The following is a 25,520-nucleotide window of genomic DNA, read 5'->3' on the forward strand; positions in this document are numbered from 1 at the left end:
TAAGAGTCTGCTCTGCCTAAATTCTCTCCATCCACTATAGGCTCAGGGCCCACTAATGCTGCTGGTATCCCTGTTCTGTTTATTTTACCTAAAGTACTTTTTGGGCCCTTCATCTGACTTATAAGTCCTTTTCCATGGCTGGGAAACTTTGGAATTAACAAACAAAAAAAAATTAGGATCTATTCCAGTGTTTCCATCCATGGTGATGGAGAAACAGATAAAATGATTCTCAGTCAAACCCTGCAGCAAAGTGAGGATTCGTAGCTGGGAATGCTCGTGCATGCACAGCTGTTTTGAGTCTTGAGTGTCCAGTGTCAGGCTGATTCAAATCCTTTAGCCCACCCACTGTTTATTCTTAACCCCTTCGCTTAGGGATGCCAGATTTAGCGTATAAAAATATAAGACAGTCCTGCCTCTGAGGCCGAGGTGGCAGTGGTGAGACCCGCTGGGGAGGGGAATTCATGCGTCATCTGTGCCTGAAACTCAAAGCAGCATCTGGGGTGACAACACCAACAATGTTCAGGTTGGTGGGGCCATCCGAGTATGTGGACAGCAAGGACCGCCCCTCAGCCCTCCCCTTCTCCCTCCCCCAGGGGCATCTGCCACCCCCCGCCCCCACCCCAGAGCCCTGTGCTTCCTAACACCCATGGAGCAGCCACAGTGTCTAATACTAACACCGGCCCTCGTGGGGCATTCGTGTGTCCGGCTCTGGGCTGCGGACCTTCTGGGGACAGCACTTGATTCGCAGCCCTCGGGGGACAGGCAGAACAATCAGAGATCCCCACTTCTCACACAGGGTCAGACAGGCCGTGAGGCTTGCCCGATGGGCGATAAGCTCAGCGTCCTCTCCTGAGGGTGTAAAACTTGCATCGCGGGAGTGGGGGACGGAGCTCCTTCAGCCTCCAGGGCAGGATAATCAGCCCAGGAATCACAGCCGCAGGAGCACGTGCTCCGAGCCAGGCACTGCGATGGGACTTCGAGTTGCCTTTTACCTCAGGACACCCTGATCTGGTGTTACTGAGCTACTATTCCAACCCTCACTTCAGAGATGTGTTAAACTGAGTCTCAGAGAGGGAACCTGATTAACGCAGAGCCCCCGTGCCGTCGTGCCCAGACTAGCGCTCCTGCTGCTTCCCAGCTCCTCACTTCAGACACAACTGCGCCCAACACAGACCTAGTGTGGGAGGACGTGAGGGACCCACACAGCCTGCCTCTGCCACAAGTGATGTCTTGAGTGCAATGCATCCCCCCTCCTGGGGACTTGACGTCCAGGCCACGGCGCTCTGCCCTCACTGCACTGCCCCCCGCCTGGCCCCCCAGCCTCCCCGACCTCAGCAGCCTCCACAAGACCCTGCCCCCCTGAGCCCAGGGCTCCATCTCTCAAGAAAGGCATTCTCTGCAGGGCCAAAATGAGCCCTCTAGGGACATTTCAAAGAAAAGCGTGAAATACAAAGGCTCTGTAGAGAAGCACAGGAATCTGCACTGAGGATAAAAGGCAGCTGCAAACCAGCTGGTAAAATGCAGTGCCTGCTCGAATCCCACCCTAAAGCCTGCTGGGAGGACAGCTAGAGACAGGTCAGCATTGTCACTGAGGGTCCCTCCCCCACCTACCCACTAGCAGGGCCCTATGAGACCCGACACAGCCCGCAGAGCCCCGCAGTGAGTGCGCCATCAGAAGGGCCATGACAGAGCCTTCTAAAAAGAAGTCCAGGACTTCCCCGGTGGCGCAGTGGTTAAGAATCCACCCGCCAGTGCAGGGGACAGGGGTTCTAGCCCTAATCCAGGAAGATCCCACATGATGCAGAGCAACTAAGCCCGTGTGCCACAACTACTGAGCCTGCGCTCTAGAGCCCATGCTCTGCAACAAGAGAAGCCCGTGCACCACAACAAAGAGTAGCCCCCACTCGCCGCAACTAGAGGAAGCCCATGCGCAGCAATGAAGACCCAATGCAGCCAAAAATAAATAAATAAATTTAAAATAAATAAATAAAAAGAAGTCCAACATCACAACTGTACCCACTCATCCAACACATCATAACTGCCCACCTGCCCCTGGGCAGGTCCAATCCAGGAGTTCTCCACAGTGAAAACCGGCAGATTTGATCATTGCCGGTTGAGAGTAATGAAAATGCTCCCACTAAGTTGCTTCCACTAATAGTGCTTGGCATTTTATGGTGCTTCTCCCATCTTTAGTTTGTGAGCTATTAGCATACAACTCTAACTGAATGGCTACTAGGAGCTGGCAGACACCCCGGGGTGCTGGGACTGTGTTCTTGCCCTCCTGGGGTTCTCAACCCAGGGGAGACAGAGCCATGGTTGAGTTATTTATGTGCAAAATGTACCAGGCACTGGTACAGAGAAATAGGACACGGCCTCTTCCCAAGGATGGGCCAGACACGCCAAATGCCTGGGTCCTGGTCATGGCCTTGGCTGGCTCAACAAATCACAAATTGTGATTTATTCATCAATAAACTGATCGCAACAAAGCCAGCCCAGGTTCACCCACCCAGATCTCAGTGAACGTGTCTGCCACTGTTGCCTAAGCTTTGGCTTTCACAAAAAAATTTCGATATCCACAAAAAAATGTCGGTATCACAAAAAAAATTTCGATATTTTCTAAATATTTTAAAAATCTCTCCTCCATTTTCCTAGGAGTTTCCTCTGCCTCTCTTGCTGTTATAAATTCACAAATAATAAATACTCATGAATTGACACGCTTTGTCCTAAATGTAACTGAACCTACATAACTGATTGTTTTCCCTTTTCACCTTGGATTCCAAGAAGCTCGAGGCTAAATTTAGATCTTGATCACAGAAGAAAGGTTAGTCACTGTAGTTAGAAATTTTGTATTCTCTTTTATGACTGGGTTTTAATTTCCCATTTCTATTTTAATAACCTCACTGTCATATCTTTTGCTATAAGCCTCCAAAATCCTTTTTTTGATAAGAGGAGGAGAATAAATGAAGTCAATTTTTAAAAAGGCATACTCTCCAGGAATTCTTTCAAGAGGTTATTGATCATTGAAATTATCTTTTTCTGAGGAAGATGGCTTTAATTTATGCCTATAAGCAGGGTTCTCTGCCCTTCCAGGATGCTGTCTCAGATGTGAATTTTACAAATTGATGGAGACAGTGCTCATTGCCTACGTTCTGTTTTCCCTAAATGCCTTTAGCAACCTGTGTGTGAATCAACGCATCTCACCAAGCTACATTTATGATTAAGCAATAATTATAACGTGCCTGGACCTGCACCTCAAATGTTCACCTCAAGTCAAGATGTGTGTCCCCTTTAATCTTTTCCTGATCAAGCTTCTGCCTCATGTCTGGCCCCCACACCCCATTCTCCCTGGGAAGCAATCAGAAGACCACATTAATGAACAAACAGGCTGGAACACCCATCTGATTTTAGAAGATGCCCTCAGGCAAACATTAAATCCTGTCTCCACCTCCCTGCCCCCCATGCACTGTTGTGCTGCTGTGAGGGACTTTCATTCCTAACAGCTGATTCTGTTCAGCAAATGTTTGTAAATGTCGGTGGTGTGTCTCCTCCACAGCTACAGTGAGCTTCCGCCCCCTGCAACTGTGTTTTCTGAGGCTTTTGTGTCTCCTAATGGTGCCTGGAACATTTTGAACATGATAAGGAACTCAAATAAAATGAACAATAAGCGTCCCCAACCAGCTAGAGCTTTCAACAAGGCCCTTAATGAAAACACTGAACCGCATCGACATCTGATAAAGGCAAACATCTGGAGATGCCAGTGGCAGATGCCCGATTCTGCTGAGGCTGATGAATGGGCACTGAGTTATCTGGGGCTCAGCAGCATCACTCAGCTGGGCCTGCTGCTACTTCGACGACAGGCTGCCCCCTTCCCAGGACACAATCCCGCCTGGAGAGAGTTGGGAATGATTGCTTGTCCACTCACCAGCCTAAGCCATGCCAGCTGACCACCACCATGGGTCTGTTGCCCTGTCCGTGCGGAAGAGAAGGACCAGGTTAAATTTATTTTCTCTTTCACTTTTCCATTTCACAGAAATATCATATTTTCTAGACAAAGGTGTTAATTATACCATAGGCACCATCAAATGGCACTAAGTGATAACTAAATGCTCAGGAGGTTGACATGTATATTGTTTCAAGTAGCTCTGTGAGTCATTATCTAATTTAGATAAACGGCAAAATAGTGGTATCATAATAGCCCCCTTTTATTCTGGTTTACGCCTCATTGTCCCTGGGTGTAGAATAAGAAGTGAATCACCAGACAGGCCCCGTGGGAAAAATGGCAGGCCGGCTAAGAGCATAGGCTCCAGCATTAGACCCACGGGGCTCGAAAACCCAGCCCTGCTGCTGACCAAGGGCAAAAGCTGTGACCGCTGAGGGCTTCTCGGACGGGATCAGGGTTGAGTACAGAGTGGGGTAAACACCTTGACACTGTGTCCAGCATAAAGAATGGGCTCCACCTGTGTTAGCTGTTGTTAAGCCTTGGGTTGAGGGCAGAGGGATGTCTCTGGGTTTCCACTCTCAGGGGTGAGGGGCACGTGCCCACATGAGCCTCCAAACTGTACCCAGCGAGAAGGGGGCGTGAACCAAGGGTTTTACTGCGAAAGGGCAGCCCCTGAGGTGTGCCATCCTGCAGCTGAGCTGGCATCTCTCCAGGGCCCGGGCCATGTTTACTTACATTTCTGAAAGAGGAAGAGGGCTTTCAGCCTAACATGTTTTACTCCAAGTCACCATTTTCTTCTGCGTGTAGCTTGGCTCTTCGTGATGGGAGAGGAACATCAGGCCTCCCAGACAGAATGATTCTTTGCATCTCCTTTCATGAAGGCCGGCCAGGCAGCCAGCAGAGTCTTGGAAACCATGAAGTCCTGGCCAGTAGGACAGAAGCTACAGGGCAGCCATGAGTCCCAAGGATGTGACCCCAAACCTTTATCAAAACACCTGCCTTGGGGGAAGAAACCCAACTGTCCCCACTCACAGTGCCTCAGAAATAGGTCTCCACCAAAAGCTACAGATTCCATAAATAAGTTAAAAATCAAATTATCAGAAGAGGAAAATCCCATTTTCCAAGAGTTACCAAATGTCTAGGTAAGAGCCAGGTGTACCCCAGCCTGGCCCACAGGGCCTGGCAAGTCCGGACACATGTGACTAGGGTTACAGAGGCTGCCCCACTTCTGGTGTCATCAAGAACAAGGTCTCCCACAGAGTGTGCCAAGTCACTGGAGTGGCCCCGCCAAGTACCAGTGCCTTTTCATTTCCAATTTGGGCAGAAAGCTTTCTTTTCTATGTTCTATTCTTAGAAACAGTGTTTCAGGCTGTCGTGATAGCCCCTGATTCTGCACTGGGCTGGGCCACAAACAGCCTCTGGGGGCTGGAGCCTCCAGAGTGACAGGTGGGCCAGGGACACAGGTGACTCCCCTCCTGCTCCCTGAGGGACCCTGACTCATCATGCAGTCCTGCTACTAAAGGTTTCCCACCAGACCCTCCTCATCTACCAGCACTGCACACCCACCCTTGCGTTTGCTAAGCTGTGGTCACGGGGACTCCAGGAGAAAACACAGAAACCAGGCCAGGGGTGTGATGCTGCCCCTCATCCCAGCCACGCCACAGCCTCACCGGGAGGACTGGTGCTCCCTGCAGTATAAAGCTCACGGGCTTTCTGACAGCTGCTCGAGAGCCTTGGTGCCTTTAGTCACAGGCATTCTGTAAAAAGGGGAAGCTTCTCTCCTCCGTTGTAGGAGGATCCAGTGGTGTATCCCTCAGGGTGCTGGCCAAGCCTCAGGGTTGAAATGAGCCAGGGTAAATTATCCTGCAGGTGATCAAACATCAGCAAATGCATCCTAATTCACCTCATTTAAAACTTTTGTTTTCCATAAAGGATTAAGCCAGGAAAGCATTTAATCACACCAAATCCACTTCCAAAATGGTTACAGATCCCATGATCAAGAGTAATGATTAGGGGTTTCCCTGGTGGCGCAGTGGTTAAGAATCTGCCTGCCAATGCAGGGGACACGGGTTCCATCCCTGGTCCGGGAAGATTCCACATGCCACGGAGCAACTAAGCCCGTGCGTCACAACTACTGGGCCTGCGCTCTAGAGCATGCAAGGCACAACTACTGAAGCCCACGTGCCTAGAGCCCGTGCTCTGCAACAAGAGAAGCCACCGCAATGAGAAGCCTGCGCACCACAACAAAAAGTAGCCCCTGCTCAACGCAACTAGGGAAAGCCGGTGCGCAGCAATGAAGACCCAATGCAGTCAAAAATAAATAAATAAATAATTTTTTTTTTTTTTAAAAAAGGGGGCTTCCCTGGTGGCACAGTGGTTGAGAGTCCGCCTGCCGATGCAGGGGACGGGTTCGTGCCCCGGTCCGGGAAGATCCCACATGCCGCGGAGCGGCTGGGCCCATGAGCCATAGCCGCTGAGCCTGCGCGTCCAGAGCCTGTGCTCCGCAACGGGAGAGGCCACAACAGTGAGAGGCCCGCGTACCGCAAAAAAAAAAAGAGTAGCCCCTGCTCGCTGAAACTAGAGAAAGCCCACACGCAGCAACTAAGACCCAATGCGACCAAAAAATTTAAAAATAATAATAATAATAAGAGCAAAACTAAATAAATGTCTTTAAAAAAAAAAAAGAGGCAAGACTAGCTCCTCATCAATCCAGGAACAAAGCCTCCTCACCAGCAAGTCAACAGAGTGGGCCTCAGTCCCAATGAGCCATTCTTGCCCTTCTCAGCATCTTCCTGGAAGCCTCCTAACTCAGCACACACTGGCTTCCCAGGAGAATAATGTGCCAACTTGGGGGTGCATTCTGGACTGAGATACCAGCAGGAGAGGCTCTGACCAGCCATTGCCTTAAACCCTCAGTCACGGTACCCACCAGGCTGTACAACCAATCAGACCATTAGAAGAACGCCCCACGCCTTCCACCACCAGCATAAACGTGTCTTCTGACCTCCTGTGGACCCTGCTGTGTGGGGCTCCCACCGCTGGTGCCAAGACGAAAAGCCCGACTGAGTCATGATTCTGGCCTAAAGCTTACCCTCAGATGATGACAAATGTACTGCCAGGATCAATCCCAGGCTCACAGCCCTTAGCACATGGATGCAGTCCCCTTCCCGGGGCTGGTATATCTCACATCACCCCCATTTTATGGGGGAGACAAACTGAGGGTGCTGTATCGCTCAGGGCTCAGTCGGAGGCAGAATCATGCAAGCATGATGGCATAAGGAAATTATTATAGGAGTCACACCTTACCAATTGTGAGAGGAGCTGGAGAAGCAACAGTCCAAAAGAGGGACTTGATGGACCAGAGGTAGGTCACTAGCTGGCTCTGGTGTGGGTGAGGGCGTGTTGGAGCTTTGCAGAGAGGTCTGGAAGGCAGGCCCGTGCAGTGAAGGGAGGCTGGGGTAGGAGTCTGCGGAACGTTGTTGGCTCTTAGTGGCCACCACCTCCATGAATTTGCAGAGAAGGGTCTGGGATCTCTGTTAGTCAGCTGGGCTGGCAGTCGAGAAAGAACCGGGGACAAAAATTTCAATCCAATCTGAAAGTAACAGATCCAATCACAATTCCCAATAATCTGATTATTATTTGGCCTATGTGACTCCCAAACCACTAGTTAGAAGAGAAATTCTCTCCCACTCAGAGCTGGTCAGAAGTTTTCCATGTCCATGAGCTCAGTGGCTGAGAGTTTTATGATCCTCAGGCACAGAAGGGGAAGGAAGGGCCAGCCGCAATTACTGGTTGATCTCCCAGCTTCGGTTTTGAACAGGGCAGTGTTCCAGGTGTCCAGGTACTTTTGTCAGGACTTGAAAGATGTGACCATGGCAGGATGAGGCTGCCGGTGTGCACGTGGCCAGTCTGAAAGTTGCCCCCATCTATGTCTGGGACATATGACTGTGTGTACCTATAATGTATAGTACTGAAAAAGTTTGTCTCTTCCACTTAAATTTTTCTTAAAGCTGTCAGAAAGTACTGGTTGGTTCTTCTTGTCTGAGTCTAATCCAACCATCACTGTTGTCTAACTCACTGGACCAGCTTCTATATCTTGATAAATGTTGACAAAGCCACTACATTGAATTAGAAGCTGATTATATCTGATTTACCCTGTAACAGGGTTAGGTCCATTTCCTGGGATGTAGCAGAAGGGCCCGATGGTCACCAAGATGATCCATAATTGCCTCTTAAAATTGCAGCCCAAATGGGTCACGCCAACAGGTCCCTCAACTAAGGGGGACACCCAAGCAGAGCTGGGCAAGACTGGACAAGAAGCACCATGGCTGCCAGTACCTCCATAAAGCCCTTGACCCAGGACCACATCACCCCTGATGCTTCTGTTTGAGGGTGGCCCCTTCCAGAGGCCACTTGCCAAAGGCAAGAAATGAGACCAGGAGGCTCTGTGACAGGATAGATTGAGAAGAGCTTTGGTTTCAGAATCACATGGACCTGGGTTCAAATCGCAGCTCCTCCACTGTGATCTTGGGCAGCACGCTTTACTTCTCTGGGCCTCAGTTTCCTCATCTGTAAAATGGTAACGACAACAGTAGCCACCCTGATATGGTGTAGAATGGGGAGGTGTGATGATGTCAGGAACTCAGTGTAAGCCCCATGGAGCCGAGGGCTTCGGGGTATCATGGGTGTCACTGATGTGACCGTGTTTGTCGCCAGGCACTCTTCTCTGGACGTGGGCACTACAGAAGCAATGTCGATACCTGGCAGCTGGCCAAGTCCTCTAATCAGTGAAGACAGGGAACCTGGCGGTCTGGGCAAGAAGCAGCTGACTGGGCTCTGAGTCACTCAGGAGAAATGGGGACCACCACCCTCCCCCCATATTGCAGTCAGCTACATCTGGGGGAGCCTGGGCCTGGAGGGTCCTAGTATGTTGGTGTCCCCAAATGAAATGGATGGCACTTAGCTCTTCTGGAACCCCATGGGACTAGAAGGGGTCCCTTCCACTCCCACTCCCCTCCATCCCACATAGCAGCTGTGCTGGGGGGAAGGAAGGCGGAGGCCACCACTGTTGTCCTGTTTACATGCAAAGCCTGTGAAGACCAGGGACCAGTCCTCAAAAATGAAGTGAGGTGGTAACAGATGTGCAGTGGAGCATCAGGCCCCGGGGCAGTGGCAGCCGGATGGTAGCTCCTCCCACCTCACCTGCCGCCACTGCCCGCCGCACCTCCACCCTGAACCCAGAGCAGGAGCCCACCTAGTAGGAGAGGCCAGAAGTCCCCACCTGGGCAAAGCCAGGCCTCACCCTTCAGCCCAGCCAGGCCTGATTTTGAATCCTGAAGTGACCTCCCCCCACCCACACACAGAGGGACAGTTTTCTTCCTTCAGTGTTTGAATGAGAGGCCAAGAGCCCGAGGAAGCTCAGGGAGAAGCTCCTCGGCCCAAGGAGGCCTGGGGGATCTGTTCTCTTTTTTCTGAGCCAACAGCTACAGGCTGTGTTTTAAAATGTTTGAATCAACAGAGGAACTGTTTATCAATATTTAAAAAAAGAAATGTAATTAGAGGTTGGCAAACCCCCAGGGCTCCAGGCCATAGATGTCAAAGGCTTCCTTGACCTGGAGCTGGGCGGAGGGGTTGGGGGGAGACAGGGTGGAAAGCCACGGCAGACACAGGCTGCTCTGCCATAAACCCCGCTGGGCAGGGCTCCCTGCTGAGGCTCGTGAAAGCCTCCGTGGCCAATGGAATGGCATTTCACATGCGTCCACGTTTTCCTTTCTTAGGTGGTTTTTCTTTCTAAACTTGGGAATACAGACATTCTATTTTAAGAACATTAATTACTGTCCAATTTTAATGTAACTAATGCGAACCAAAAAACCCAACTTTGAACCAAGGAAAGGAAACAATTTATGGGGTGATTTTGTGTTCACATCCCTCAAGATTGCCTGAGAACATTTGTCTAATGCATTTATTTCTGGTCAAGAGAAGTGAATACCTGACTTTTTGGTGGTTTCTGGAGAACGAGGTGAGGGCTGGCCACATCTGCCTCAGAGATGCCAGCTCGGTCCACCTCAGGCCAGGATGCCTCCTCGGGGCTCAAAGAGGTAGTGTCAGGAACCTAAAAATAGAGAGGGATTTGGCAGCCGCCTTGACACACGGTTTTCTCATCCCAGGGACTGCCACGTAGGGCCCTCCTGTTCCAGCTATTCTAAGTGAAACAGAAAAAAAGTAAGACTATCTGAGACCTAAATAAAAACAGTGCTATATCTTAGCTACTTTTTTTTCTGCTTTCTTCCGCCTTCTCCCAAGTGCTCTTTCTGGCTCCGCTTTCCTCACCAAGCCAAAAATGGGATACGTCTCAAGGTTCTGACCTTGACCCCTTTTTTCCCTCCGCCTGCCTTCCTTGAAAACGGACGTCCACAGCTGTGGCTTCAGCTTGGGGTCCACGTGGCCACAGCCCCCCACGTTCCAGGCACTGCCCGCCTCTTGGACCGCCCCTCTCCCAGTATGAAGCCCCAACATCCTGGAACCAGATTTGGCATCTCCCTCTGGAGGGTCACATTTGGGGTATGTTGTCCCTCCTGGTCGTCAGTCTCCATGGCTCTGTCTGTATGCAGGTGGCCAGGTCCCAGCCCCTAGCCCCTCCAGAGCTCACCTCTGAGGCAGGGCTGGGAGCACCGGGTGCTGCCTGCAGGAGGCCTGCAGGAGGTCATACTGACCGCCGGGGAGATCGGGAAGGCTTCCCTGAGGAAGACTTTTCCGCTGAGGCCTGAAGCTGAGGAGCAGCCAGCCAGCCAAGGCAGGGGGGTTCCAGCATGAGGGGACAGAGTGAGGAAAGACCCTGCCTGAGAGGGACCAGGACCACGGAGGAAACAGAAGGGCTCTGGAGGTACAAGCAGAGGAGGAGAAGACTGGCAAAGAGTGAGACGTGACACAGTGGTGGGCTCAGGGCATGGATTTTATTCTGGGGGCAATGAAAGAGTTTTAAGCTTGGAAGGCACTCAGGTTTGCACGCAGAAAGATCACTTTGGCTTCTGTGTGAGAACAGATGGTGGGGGCCAGGCTGAAGGACCAGGTGAGAGACAATGAGCTTGGCCAGCGTGTCCTCACAGCACCTGCCCAGCCCCACAGCGGTAGCTCTACCCGGTTCCTGCGGGTTCATATCTTCCAAGCCTCACCAGCATTCTGTCCAGAGCAACAGCCCTTGGACCAATCCACACTCTGGTACTAAGGACAAATAGTGGCAGCATCCACCTCAAGTCCCTCTGGGACAGGAGGGTGGCAGCAGAGAGGGGGGAGGGTGGTGGCTACAAGCCTTCCCAGACCCCTGGGGTGTTCCTCCCTGGTCTGTGGGTGCCTCCTGAGCATTAGGCAGCCCTGGAGGGTCAAAACGCTAGCCAGGAGGGGGCCATCGATAAGCCTTCCCCAGAGTCTGGGCTCTGCCGCTCTCTAGCCGTGTGACTCAGACAAGTCACTTACCCTCCCCGAGCCTCAGTTTCCCTCTCTGAGTATGGGAACAATAACACCCCAACCTTCCCAGGCTGTTCAGAGAATTAAACAAGAGGTTCTGCATGCAACATCCTTAGCGCAGTTTCTGGCACGCAGCGGGTGCCCCCAAAAAGGTTGATGATGATGATGATGATGGTAGTGATCTCAGCCAGCTGCAAGTGCTACCACCAACATACATGAGTTCACAGAGGTCTTTTAACATTTAAGGCTAAATGTTTGCCTATCTCCCTTTATATAAGGCAGCCTAATGGATGCACTAGTTCAAACAATTAGGAGCAGTTTTCTCACAGCTCCTGCTGTCCCAACCGGTTTGTACAGAGGGAACTGAACCTTTTGGTGACTGACTTTCTGGTCTGGCTAGAAACCATTTTATTAATTCAGCCAAGGTTCCTTGAGTGCCTCTCAGGAACTGGGCTCCATGCTCTGCACTCGGGGGGCTCTGGGCTGCTAGCACAAAGCCCGGTGGGTGGGCAGTTGAAGGGAGGGGCTTGACAGCTGCAGAGCTGAGCCTTAGAGGCTGGGTGCCATGTAGATTGACTGGGGAGGGTGTTCCAGACACAGGGGACAGCATGTGCAAAGGCACGGAGGCGTGAAAGAGCATGGCATGTTCCAGGAAAGAGGAAAGCTAGAGGTTGAGGCCATCACAATGAATCACTGGGAGGAAGAAAAAGGCAGATGTGAGGCTGAGGAGGGGGGGCCCCATCACCAAGGGCCCCCAAGCCAGGCAAGGTAGGGGGATTTGTTCTGTGCACAGAGAGAGATCTGAGATGCTGGGCAAGGGCAGGATGAACTCAGACTGCTCGTGGCGGGGATCACGGGCTTGGACACGGAGCATGATGGAAGGGGCCACACCCAGGCTTACTGGCTGTGCCACCATGCCGGCAAGAAATGAGGAGGCCTGAGGGGAAATGACAGCCAGAGAAGGGGGGCAGCAGGGACTGGAAATGGACCACAGAGCTGGGAGGAACTGGCTCTGGACAGGACACATCAAGGGTGAGGAAGAGGCCAAGGACAAAGCCTGCCCACCCGACTGAAGGGGCCGGGGCTGCCGGGGCTGGGAGCTGGAGCAGAGAGGGCAGGGTGGTCCCTGGGGACAGGACTCTGACTCCTGCCTTCCCTCCACTGCTTTCAATCTCCTCTCTGTCTTTCTCTCTTCTTTAAGTGCCACCAACAGGAAACCAAATACTTTTTTGTTTTGAATTTTGTTTATTTTTTTATACAGCAGCTTCTTATTAGTTACCTATTTTATACGTATTAGTGTGTATACGTCAATCCCAATCTCCCAATTCATCCCACCAGGAAACCAAATACTTTTTAATTGTTTAATATATTTCCTTGTTTTTACTCTAAAAAAAATGAGCAAGTGGAATGTTTTCTATTTCCTCCTCAAACAGAAAAGCAAAATTACCGATACATGAGCATTCATGTGCATGAATCTCTCAATTTTTATTTTCCCTGGATGTATTAAAAAAAAAAGGGCATTTCAGGCACCAGGGTGAGATTTGGCAACATCATTTGGTGCCCAGCTGGCCCTGGGTGCCCTCCACCCCACCGCAAGAGAGACTCAGGCTGGCGGCCACGACTGAGCTCATCACTCAAGGGCTTGAGTGAGACCCTGACATGACAGCTCTTTACCCGTAGGATCTGCAAATCTTCCCTCAAAGCCAGAGGGCACGTTCTTAAACCCCGGGACGATGACATTTTGATAAAGTTTTTTTTTAAAAAAAAAACGATTTCACTTTGCAAGACAAACAGCTTAATAAAATAGAATCTTTTTTGGTAACCACCCATACACCAATCAATCTGTCACTCGGAAAACTTTCCTGAGACGTGTGAAATGAGGCCACTCTGGTGTTCTATGGGAAGAGAGAGCCCCCCAGGAAGCCTTCTTCTCACCCAGATGACACCTGCCACCCCAAAACAGGGAAACAATCTGATTGAGAGCACAGGAAATACACGGCTAATTAGTTGCTCAATCAATACTGACTTTTGGAAGACGAGCATGAGGCAACTGTTCCAGTGTTTACAGGCAGCCACCCACACATCCACATCATGAGTGTATCTCACCTCTTGTTTCCTTTCAATTCCATCCCTATTGGGAACAAAACACAAAAGCGGTTCCCACCCTGGGGGCCTGCAGAGTGAGCTGTACCATGTGGCCCGTTCTGTGCTGCAGCCATTCAAATAAGAACTCAAAGGGTCAACACCAACAAAAATCAAACGGACAGGTTTCAGTCATAAAGCACATCTCCTCTGTGCCCATTTGAGGCTACCGTCAGAATCAAGACCCTCCCTTCACTCACTCCATCTTCCCATCTCTGCTTGGCTGCTTCGTGTTTTTTCCACCTTTATTTTCCCTTAGCCCTAATTCTCTCACTGCTTAAAAAAAAGTTGTATTATATTGTACATAGAACACAGTTTAAGTCATCTTGAATTGTTTTTAGAACAAGATGGAATAAATCTCAGTTAATCAGAATCTCCCTCAAAGCAGCTCTAACTGCAGAATTCTCCTGAGTTAACCTTGGAAGGGAAGCAGGCGCCACAGTATTAGATACTAAGCAGCAGTGTCTGAACACAGTAGGCCCTCAAGGAACGTCAATTAATTTGTTTTTAGATGATGGAATCTGCAAAGCCTCAGGAGCAAGTAAGGTGAACTGAGTGGTAACTACGCTGAAAGAAATAAATGACCAAAATACTACTAACAGGAACAGAACAGAACAACAACGAAAAATGGCTGTAATTCCATGACTATAAAAGAATGGAAAAACATCTGGATGTAGTAGTTTGCCTAACTGAAACAACAGAACAAAGGAATCAGTGATGTTGAGGATAAAATAAAACATCCAACCAGAAATGGAGACACAGAAAACAAACAAAGGTGCAAATAACTGATCTGGAAAATGGGAAATGGGGTCACAGCCCAAAAATAGGAGAGAGAGAGATGGATGGGATGAGGCATACGATGAGGAAAACATCTGGAAAGAAATAATACAAGAAAAGTTTCCAGAGATGAAAAAACAGCTCAGCCTAGAACTAAAGTATACACACTGTGCCTTTCAAGTTTGACTCTCAGGGAAAGAAAGAAACATTTGCTAGTTCAATTTTTGAATGATAAATTATCTGGCAAGCCAAAATGAAGGGAGATAGGTTCTTTTGAAATTAGAATGACAAGAGAGCTGACATCATGAGAGTAAAGATAAACCTCAGGAAAAAACGTGCAATTCTAACCACACATGTGTATTCTAACCACACATCAGTTATGCTCCTAAACAAGACCTGCTCTGTACAAGTAGAAAGAAACGAACTCTCACCAGCCATTCCTAGTAGTTATTCTAGGATACTTCTGCATCCCCCACTAAGGTCCCAACCAAATGCACAGACTAGCCAGCTCAGCTTGCCTGTCCAGCCATGCCTCTTCCCTTACCTTGGTGCTGGGGTTCTAGGGATAACTGCTTCACCAGAGTTCAGGCAAGACCTTTCCCCAAGGCCAGCAGTTGCTCCCCACACTCACCTCAAGGGGCTTCTGCCAACCCAACTTAGTCTCAGGTCTGCATGAAGTCTGACCCTGACACTCAGCTGAAGGGCTGTGTGACTTTATGTTACCAAACCTCTCTGGGCTTGAACTTTGTTGAAGGTAACCTGACTCCAGCATCATCATGTGGTTAAACAAACCAACCTTCTAGGCGCTAGGCCCTTTGCAAACGTTATTTATGGACCTATAAAGTCAGTGTTATTATCCTCATTACAAGAAAGTAGAAACTGAGGCTTGGTGAGATGCCCTGCTTGAGGCCACTACTTACTGGTCTAGAGAGCAGGTCCATCCAACTCCACAGCTGGTTCTGCTCTCCAGGCTGTGTCTCAGGACAGGTAGAGGCATCCAGGAACCCAGACCAAGCTCTGTGCGTCTGGGCATGTGGTCTCACTTGGAGCTGCACGTCCATCAGGGGTCATCCCAGGTGATGGTCTGTGGTCTGTGGGCCTGTGGGCTTGAGGCTCATGGTGGATAAGCAGGCAGGCGCGTGTTTAGGACCACTGCTGGCTCGGCAGACACTGCCTTTCTGTGCTGGGTAAATGGCCCACTTTCCATGCCCACCCCCCCCAGGCCCGCCCTAACCCCCTCCCACTGCCTATTTAAGCAACAGGCCCCAGCTCCACTGGCCCAACACCGCCAGCTTCCAGAGCTAGGAGAGCAGTGCTGCAGGCCTCGCTCACTCGGGATGAAAGGTCCTTCTGTTTCACCATTTCCTACTGGTGCGTTTTGAATGATGATGCTGAGCTGGGTTATAGTGGGAGCTGATTCTGCTCGCCTGGGAGTGTACTGAGATGTATAACTGGCAGAGGGAGGCTCTGATTGAATTTTTCCCATTTCTAATTCCTGACTTGATGTGGTCTTATTTTCAAAGAGGGAGAGAGGCTGTAGTTTGTTGAAGGACAGAGGAGAGCGTATTTTCAAAACAAGGTCTGGCTCAGAATATCAATGATCTGACATGTTTTTCTTGTCTTTTGAGAAGAGGAAAAGTCCTGTAATCTCAAGGTTGCAGAGATTCCATTTCCCCTCAGGAACCCCTCCCTAAATAGTTAGTTCCTGTCATTTAATTTTATTTTGAAAAAACACACAGGGGATTTTTCAGAAGAGTTTGGGAGGGGAGAGAGGCTATGCAGCTTACGGGCGATAGTTAGGGGAATATCTGAGGACAAAGACACCCTCCTTGGCAAATCTCTCATCGAGAGATGAGGTGTGAGCTCCTCACTGCTCTGGGAGAGCGTGGTGGGAGCTGAGAGCCGCAAAGGTTGGGATGGCTCCTTTTTGTCCACTTTCAGATATCTGTCAGCCTGTGGTCTAGGGGCAGGGTGAAGGCGGCTTACTGAGGGTGAGGAGGCAGGCGTCCCAGGCACAGGGGACAGGACACCCTCCAACGTCTTGGCAGGTTGGACTCCCCAGGCCATGGGTGGGGAGGGATGCCTGCCAAGTGCTTAACTCAGAGGAAATAAGCCAGGGTGTCCCCATAAAAACAAGGGCCCCCTCGTGTAGAGCATGTAGAGCGAGGACCTAGGGGCTCAGGCTTCCTTCTTCCCGCTCTGATCTGGTAACATCCAGTACCTGTGCTCACTTGGTCCTGGCCACAGCCATCCAAGATCCTGTAGGGAACCCCAGTGTTACGGGGAAGGGGGCATCTGAGGCTCAGAAGTTAAATGACTTGCCCAAGACCTTTCAGCTGACTAGAACCCTTGTCTCACTGGAGCTTTTCTAATGGATTTCTAATCAGGAGGGCGCCAACTGTTTCCCAAGTGAGAAGACACTCCTTCCAGCTCCTCTGCAACATCTTTGGCTTGAGGGCAGAGGGCTTGGGACTCAATTTCAGATTTTTCTGGAACAGTTTGGGTGATTTGCAAAATAAGTGTATATACAGGACAGGGTCTGGTCCAGAGGGGCCCTGGGGAGTAACGGTTGCCTTGCCTGCGATGTGAGGGTGGTAAGAGGGCTCTGGGCCGGGCAGCAGAACTGGCTTGAAAAGGTGTAAAACCAACGAGCTCCGCGCAGGGTTGCGCGGGGTGCGGGCTGAACTTCCTGGGCCGAAATCCAAGAGGCCGAGCCAAAAGCCAGGGATTCGGCTGCAAATTCGGGGGCGTGACTTGGGACTGGAAGGAGGGACTAAAGAGCCAGGACTTTGCCCGAGGCCAGGGGGCGTGGCCAGAGAGCTGCCCGGGGCCAGGTTTCAGGAGGCGGGGCCGAGAGAGTCGAGGCCAGGTAGTGCCTGAGGCCCAGGGCCCAGGGGCCGCGCGACCAGAAAATCGGGGTGGATCCAACACCTGAGGCAGGGGCGGGGCTACAAGAGTGGGGCGGGGCCAGAGAGTCAGCCGGGCCTAAGAACCCCTACTAGGGAGTGAGCGTCCGGGCCCGCTGATCCTCCGACTGGGTCAACAAGGAATGCCAGGAGCCGGTGGCTTCGTGTCCAAAGGTCTCCGCTCACACGAGCGCCCTCCCAAACGCCCCCCTCCGAAGACCCCATTGGGTTCACGAAGCGTCCCCGCTGAGCCTTTCCTCTGCCAGTCTACTCCTTATCTGCGGCCAAGCGGCTTCCTCCCTGTGCCCCACCCTCGTCCCAGTAGCCACTGTCCCTCTTTCCGGGTCTGGGTTCAGTTCTCCCCCACCCTCAGGTGTCTTTGTGAGGCTGAGATTACACAAAGCTCCTGGGGAGAACTCTGATTGTTCTAGCTTCGCCTATCAGATCAAACCCCTACCCCCCACCCCCCCGGCCGGGGCTCCTAATTCGCCTCTCCCCTGCCACTCACCTGCACATCGCCGGCCTGGCCAGGGTCCAGCCGTCCACGTGGAAGCCTCGTGCCCCCCACCCACGGAGTCCTCCGCACCTGTCAACCCTCCTATCCCCCGGGCCTGTCTAGGTCTGTCCCACAAACCTCAGCTCCCACCCCCTCTGGCTGAACTTCGTGGGGACAGCGGGGCCCACACCCTCTCCTTGGCGACGTGGAGGGTGTGGCGGTGCCTCCGGCGCAGGTGCGGCCCCTCGGTCTCTGTACCTGGGTCACTTGTACTGCGCTGCTCGGTGACTGTGGAGGTCCGGACACCTCTGTGAACCGCTCATCTACTTTCAGGTCCTTGAGTTCACGCAGGGAGTGCTCCCTCTTCAGCCAGAAGGACAAGAAGGTCCCCGCGGCCCCTCCTCAGGTGAGAAGAGCTTCTGGAAGGGGGAGGGGGACGGGAGGGGGCGCTCCAGGCCTCCCCTCATAGGCTACTTATTAATGTTTTATATAAAGAGGTGCTGTGTGAGATTGTTTGAGAAAAGGTTCTGCTGCTTGGATAAAAAGTTTGAAAACACAGCTCTGGGGTAAGCAATCTGGGGCAAGCAGTTTGGTCCCATTCTGAACCGACCCTCATGTGGTTCAATGCCTGCAGAGGGGGTATGTCTGACACACCCAAATCTATGGAGGAAATTCTAACTCCTTCAATAAGTAGGAAAAGGATTGAGGCAGCACTTCACAATAATGAAGGAATACAATTTAAATATCCTGGAAATTGTAATCAGATATCATTACCCATTAAACTATTAAAAAAAATTTTTTTTAATGCTAAAACCCAGTGCATTTCATGGAAAGGATGCTGTGAAACAGGCACTCTCAAACAACCTTGGAGAAAAGCAGTTTGGCAATATGTATCAGAAGCTTTAAAGTTTACCTCGTAATTCTAGTCTCGAATCCATCCCAGAGAAATAATTCAAACTACTACAATAAAAGTGGAAACCAGAAACACATTTTCTGACCCCCTGACAGTTGGGAACTTCAGTCCAGGAGCCAGCACAGCAAGACCATTATAAGAACCTGCTTCCTCCCAAATATTGGTAAATTAGATGTTTTCACGGTTTCTGGGGAGGTCACCAAGCTGGGAGTAGGGAGATTTGGGGGTCCAAGGTGATGGTGACTGGATGGAAAAACAAAAGAGGAGATGGATGAGGCCGGCAGTCCACAGGGAGGGAGGAAATTTATTAGGGTCTTCACTAAGGGCTCAGTGGGGGTGGGTGACAAATGTAAGCTTCAGAGACTGGAAAGACAAGGTGAGGATCTTGTTTGGTGGGAACTGAGAGGGAAGAACAAGCAAGACAAGGGGGATAGTGTGGGGAGCTTGTCCTGGAGGTAGCGGAGCTTGGTGCTGGACAGCGCTCATTTGCATATTTTGCATATCATGTGTATTAAACTTTGGTGAGAAATGCAGAGAGGAAAGGGAAATTGGGGTCTGGTGACCAGGCTACACTTCTTGGGGACTGTCATTTACTTTTCTGAGTCTCAGTTTTTCTCATCTGTAAATGGAGCCAACAATATCTGCTTGGGGTGGTTGTACAGTATAGCTGCACCATCAGTGTCAAGAGCACATTCTGCTCAGATGTCCCAAGAAGTGGACTGTTTGTTCTGCTTTTCTGAGGCTCATTTCTAGTCTCCCTCATGTCTCTGCCATGACTGGCTCGTAGTCCCACCTCACAGGGAGAGAGTGTGGCAGGGAGGGAGGAAATGAGTTTGAGGTCCTGAGCGGGCCACAGGTGGCCCCAGATGAGCTGGATTGCTGAAGCCACCCTGGCTGGACTCCAGGTCTGCAGGGGGCAGGGCTGTCGCTTGTCAATCAGTCATCAGGGGTTCCTCTTATCTGCCTACTCTGTGCCCAACATACAGGTGATGGGATAAAGTACTGAGTGTCTGCAAGGGAAAAAAAGAAGTTGAGTTCCCCAGGACTGGAGGTCAAAGTGGGTGGATGAGCTCCAAAGTTGCTGGTGTCACCATGTGGGCAGGGTCCCTGGTCCTGCAGACACTCTATAGGGCCACACACATAAGGCCCTCCCTCCCTTTGTTTTGAGGTATGGAATTTGCCAACATTGCTCAAGCCTTCACTCTCTCAGTTCTGTGTCTAGTGTGGTAGATCTGAAAGTATGGGAGGCTGGTTACCTTTCTGGTGTGCAGACTGCAAACATGCAATAAATGCATGGAAACTAACAAGGTCAAGAGAGAAATGGCTCAGTTGAGCCGGGCCAAAGGTCTCTAGTTATCCCTGGGGCCACAGAGGAGGGGACTGGCTGGGGTTTGGTGAAGAGACCATCACTGTGACTTCCAAACCCTGAGCGCCTCTGCTGAGGCCTCATCCCTTCGCACAGATGATGGCTGCAGGAAACTGCCTCAGCAAAGGCATGGAGGGCTAGAAGGGCTTCAGGGGAAATTGCGCAGGTCGGGGTCCCCGGGACTTCAGAAGTAGGCGGATGCAAAGCAGTCAGGCTGCAGGGCCTCGCCCCCCCTTTCCTGTCCTTCTCTGCCAGGTGCATCTTCCTGGGGTCAGCAAGGGCCACTGAAGAGTTTAGCAGGGGAGCAATGTGACCTAATGTGTAGTTTAGAAAGATGCCACCAGCTGCCATGTGGATCAGAGGAGGAAGGCCAGCTGCAGGGGGACCAGGTGATGGCTGTCACAGCATCTAGGTGGGAGAGGGTGAGGCCTGAACTGGGCGTAGCCATGGGAATGGATGCAAGGGGTTAGGGAGGCAGAACCGTGGGCTGGGTGACAGGAGGTGGGTATGGAGGAGGTCCAGGGGCCTAGGACCACTCAGGAGACAGAGCTGGTGTTGGGGAAGTAGAGGAAGACAAATGATAAACTTTTAGGGGAAGGTAGAGAGCTGTCAATTAAATTCATGGGGTCAGAGGTCAGGAGAGACACCTGGGCTGGCTATCACCTGGGAACAGGTGACCCATGAGAGATCAACCAAGAGAAGAGAGAGGAGGCAGGGGAAGGTCCAGCTCCTAAGGGGTGGGCCAGGGAGGAGGGGACAACAAAGGGCTCGGAGAAAGAGCAGTCCCAAGGGCAGGAAGGGAACAAGAAGGATGGTGGCCCAGGACCGGGGGAAGAGAGCTGAGGGAGAGATGAGGATCAAGCCGCTTAGGCCTCCTGTTGGACCTGTTTCTTAAAGCAAATCTGGTTGAAACTGCATAGACTGTTTTCGCATTGGTGCTGACCTCTGTTCTGGAAATGTTCTTTCCAAATCTCTACCGGAAAGCCCGGTGAGATACCCTGTGCACCTTCTGTCTAGCAGTGGGGGTGGTGCAGGTAGCATCAAGCTGGGTGGCTGCCCAGACCCGAAGCCAGCCAGAGGGTCACAGCCAGGGGGTCACTCAGTCCTTCCAGAGTGCAGCCAGCACACACCAGGCTCTCACTACTCTGAGGTCTGTGTGGTATGGGTTGGATGCTAACCGGATTCTAAGCACTTAAGTTAAACAGAACCACCTAGGGGTAAACTGTAAGTGCATGCATTGGAGCCTCTTCTCAAGCCCATTTTCCACAGCTGCTCCTCCCCCGGCGTCTCCTCCCGGCCTGTAATCTGGGATCTGGCGGTCACTGTGGCCATCGAGGGCACAGGCTGGCAGGCAGGACTCCTGAGTGACACTGCCTTCCTTGCGCCTACTCTCAGCTCTCTCTGCCACTCCATCTTACCTCCCTCCCTTGCTCACTGCTTGTTTCACCCACCACCCACCACTTTCCTGTCTCCATACCCTCTAGGAGGACCCCCCACACACCCTAGAAAGCAAGGCTCTGCCCCCAGAAATTCTTGGGCCCTTGCTGTGAAATACCCCGAGCAGCATCTGACTCATAGGGAATGGATGCCGAGCACCCCCAGCCTCCCAGCTCGACAGCTGCTGCCCTGCCCCTGCCTCTGCCTCTGCCTCTGCCTCTGCCCCTCACCAGCCCTGGCGGGCACCAGTCAGCCAGCACGACCTGGCAGCGTCTGACCACGCCTGGCCTCTGGGCTCTGACACCCCAGGCTGTTGGCTTCATCTCGAAGCTCCCTCCTCCCATCCCCTGCAGGCCCTGCTTGGCCCCCAGGACCAACCGCATATACCTGCTGTGAAGTACTCTGGCCCAGCAGTGACACACATCACTTTCACTCACAGCTTGTGGGTCAGAGCTAGTCACACCCAACTGCAAGGGGACCAGGAGGTGCAATCTTGCCTCATGCCTAGAAAGTAGGCCCGCACTGCTCTAAGGGCCAGAAGAAGCGACGTAAGAGGCCTGTCCTAGGCTTGCAGGCAGATGTGGGCAAAAAGGGAAGAAAAGTCTAACCCGATCTTCACAAAGGCAAAGCATGCATATCTTTTTAAGTTAGTCACTCCTGAATGGAAACACGTCACTGTCTACACTAGCAATGTCTACACCAGCAATCTGGGGACATGTGGTCTCCATCCAAGAGTTCTTGTCTCCCTTTTCAGAAGTGTAGGATTCAACAGCTAAGAGCAGGTATAGACAGGGCACCACTACCAGAGAGGCAGGGGTTAACTGGAACCCAGAGCCTCAGAAGACCCCTGGAAGCAGTTTTGGTGGTAGCAATTAGAGGGAACTTGGGGGGCTATAGATCCCCATGATGTCTTCCCCACTGGTCTTTGCTGTGGACAAATGACTAATTCACATTCTTATGCAAATGTAGCTCTAAGTCCCACTCCCCAGGGTAGCAGACAGCAGCCCCCAATCCCCTCCCAGTTATACCTTCTGGAGCAGGCCCAGGACAGCCCTGCAGGCAGGTCGGAGGCCTCCCCAAGCAAGCAGTCCATGGTTCGGCCTGAGCTGGGCCATCCTCTCTCAGGAGGTCTTCTGGCTGGTTCTCTCAGAGCCAAGGGCTCCTGTGGTGCCGTGTGCAGAGGCAGGACCTGAGGATAGCAGTGGCCTGGTGTCCAAGGCCTCTGAAAGGGCCCAGGACAAGGACCTCAGCCCTCAGTGGGGAGTGAGATCCAGTCTCGGTTCAGAAATGCAGCCCTCGGGCCCAGCTGCCCAGAGCTACAGGGAAGGTTGGTGAGATGCTGATGCCTGATTTTATTTACTCATTCGCACTGATTTGCTTTTTAATCTTTGCATAAATTCTCCTCTAGGACTCAGTTTGTTAAGTGTTCTTTGCATAGAAAACTTCAGGCTGAATGTGAAATGATTCCTTTCAGAAGAATTTTAGCAAGTCTATTCCATTTTAGGGAGGTTTGTTTTCTTCATCTGTGTTCTCTGGTGCCTTGAAATGCCTACACACTGCTCTGCCAGCCAATCAATTCCAGGAGGAAAGGCTGTATTTGAAACCCAGCTGAACACTGAGTCTGCATAAATCCTGCCATTTGTGTGGACTTGTATTTAAAGTTCCACTCCCACAGAAAGTATGTTGTCATTTCTTCTTAAGTGAAGTATGTTCCAAGCCTTGTTCGGCTCAGGGACCATTAACATCAGCTCTCATGTCAGTGAAGCAGGGACTTTGCTGGGACAAAAGCCTCAACAGCGGAGCCTGAGAGAAGCGAGATTCCTCCTAGTGTCCGTCCCTGAGGAAGGACTCTCCTGAGTGGCACTGGCCAGCAGGGAACTTGTTGGGGGCTGGCACTCAGCTGGTCACACAGCAGACAACACAGGGCTCACCTGAGGCAGGTGACGTGACCTGCTAGGGAGTTCCAGGATGCCCGGCTTCTGGCCACTTGCAAGGTGAGGCTCAGGCACAAACCTCAGCACCTGGGCAGGCTCAGAGCTCTTGAAGTAGGAGGCCCAGGCCTGTCTAGATGCTCAGCTGTTGGCACGTGACCTCTCCAGTGGTCAACAACTGCCTGCTCCAGTCCTGCCCTGGAGCTGCCCTGTCAATGCCAAGTGGAGCAGACCCTGTGAACAGGGCCATCTCAGACCTGATATTCATTATGCAGGAAGCCCTCACCCCCCAGCACCTCCCCACCCTGGGTTCAGCCGTCGTGAGGGCAAAGGACTGGCAGGCGCCCTATGGGCTTCAGCCCTCAGCAGACTCTAGGCAGACAGATCTGGCTGCAGGCAGGTTCCTGAACCTAATACAAGGGTACCTAGGAATGAGAGAAGATGCCGCTCAGGATGGCGCAGGGGTGGATTTAGGTATCAGCCACCATCCAGCCTTCTCCTTAACAGTCCCCATTTCAGTCACCAACAGATGATTCTGGAATGGCAGACCATAGAGGGTAGGGTGGCCAGATCTTTGAACTCAGCCCCACCCCATATGGAGCCCACACTCCCAGGCAACTGGCCCACATCCCTGCTATACAAGGTCCTGAACCCAGAGGTCTTGCAACTCTAAACACTAGGTTGGTTGGGGCACCCCAGCACATATAACTTCAACTTGGCTTAAGATTTGCTTTCCGGTCACGCAGGAATTGCCTTTATCTGGGCTTTCTGAGTTCTGACATGGAAATGCCGAGGCTGACTGATTGAAGGAGCGCCACAGAGCTGCTTGCAGCCTGTTCCTATTCTCAGAAACCACATGACGCATTAATAGCTCCCATGGAAAATTTCGTTTTGAAAATTTTATGGCCCCACTGCCTGCATCTGGCTTCTGCAGAGGCCTGTGACTTGGGCTTGCACAAGCAGCCCACAATAGACAGTCCTGTCTGCAGATGGAGGCCCGGCATCCCCTGCACCATCCCCGCCCCTCATTTGGGATAGCAGGGCACGCTTTTTGTCAAGCAACCAAGCACACGAGGAGGAAACTTCAAAGGCTCCAGCTGTATCTTGAGGGCCTTTGCAACAAAGAAATTAACAGTAGTAGTAGTAGTAATAAAGTAATATTACAGTCGTCCTTCAGTATCCACAGGGGATTGGTTCCAGGACCTCCCACAGATACCAAAATCCAGAGACGCTCAAGTCCCTTAGAGTCAGCCCTCCGTATCTGTGGGATCCGCATCCACGGATATGGAGGAGTGAGGAACCGTGGATTCAGAGGGCTGACTGTATTAGAGATGTGTCAGGCACCATGCTAAGTGCTGCCCATCCATCCTCGCTAACTACCCTGAGATATTGTTACGATGTGTGCTTAACAGATGAGAAAACTACAGCTCAGAGAGTCAGTTAAGCACCTTGTCCAATATCAGAAGCAGGACCTGAACCTGCACTTCTGACACCAGAGTTTGTGCTTATAATGTCTGCACTGCTGTCTCCTAAGGGATGCTCATGGGGCACAAACCACAGGCACCAGGTCTCACCAGGCCTTCAAGGACTCGGGAGGGAGACCCCCTTTTCCCAGTAGGCAAGCCAGGGGGTACCAAGGGAGGTTTGCACAGCAAGGGAACTGATAAGAATTAAGTTTTGGAAAAATCAAGTAGCAGGTATATATTAGTCAGGATCCTTTTGGGGGCAAGTGACAGAAACCCAGCTCAAAGTGTCTAGAGCAAAGAAAAAGGTACTTTGCCAACTCGTTAGTTAGAAACTCTGGGGCTTGCGTTGGCCTCAGGCACAGGGAAACTGGAGCTCAAAGATGTCACCAGGACTTGACCTCTCTCCTTCCAGCCCTAAGGTCTGTTTTCCTCTGAACTGGATTCACTCTCCAGGAGGGCTCCAGAAGCTTTAGGCTCTTAGTGCTTCCATCTCAGAGAAAATGCAGGCCTCTTTCTCGAGGGGTCCAGGAAGGGCTAGGGTCGTGTGACCATTCAGTGGGGTCAAGAGGCTGCTGGGGTGCCGACTGGCCTGGTGTAGCTCATGGCCCTCCCCTTGCATTGGTGTGGGGCAGCAAAGTAGAGGTCTGCCACATCCATAGCGCTGGAGCAGGCTAGGATTCGG

The 25,520-nt window shown here is 51.6% G+C and overlaps 1 protein-coding gene across 1 annotated transcript in view; it reads left to right on the top strand.

The window, feature by feature from the left end:
• Nucleotides 1–25,520, top strand: part of SMPD3 (sphingomyelin phosphodiesterase 3) — an 81,590-nt gene that overhangs the window by 35,646 nt on the left and 20,424 nt on the right. Inside the window, exon 2 of the mRNA XM_073796353.1 lies at nucleotides 18,059–18,131. The gene's annotated coding sequence lies outside the window, so the exon portion shown is untranslated. The remainder of the gene's footprint in view (nucleotides 1–18,058; nucleotides 18,132–25,520) is intronic.

Source organism: Tursiops truncatus, chromosome 19 (assembly GCF_011762595.2).
Source record: "Tursiops truncatus isolate mTurTru1 chromosome 19, mTurTru1.mat.Y, whole genome shotgun sequence".
Lineage (NCBI taxonomy): Eukaryota > Metazoa > Chordata > Mammalia > Artiodactyla > Delphinidae > Tursiops > Tursiops truncatus.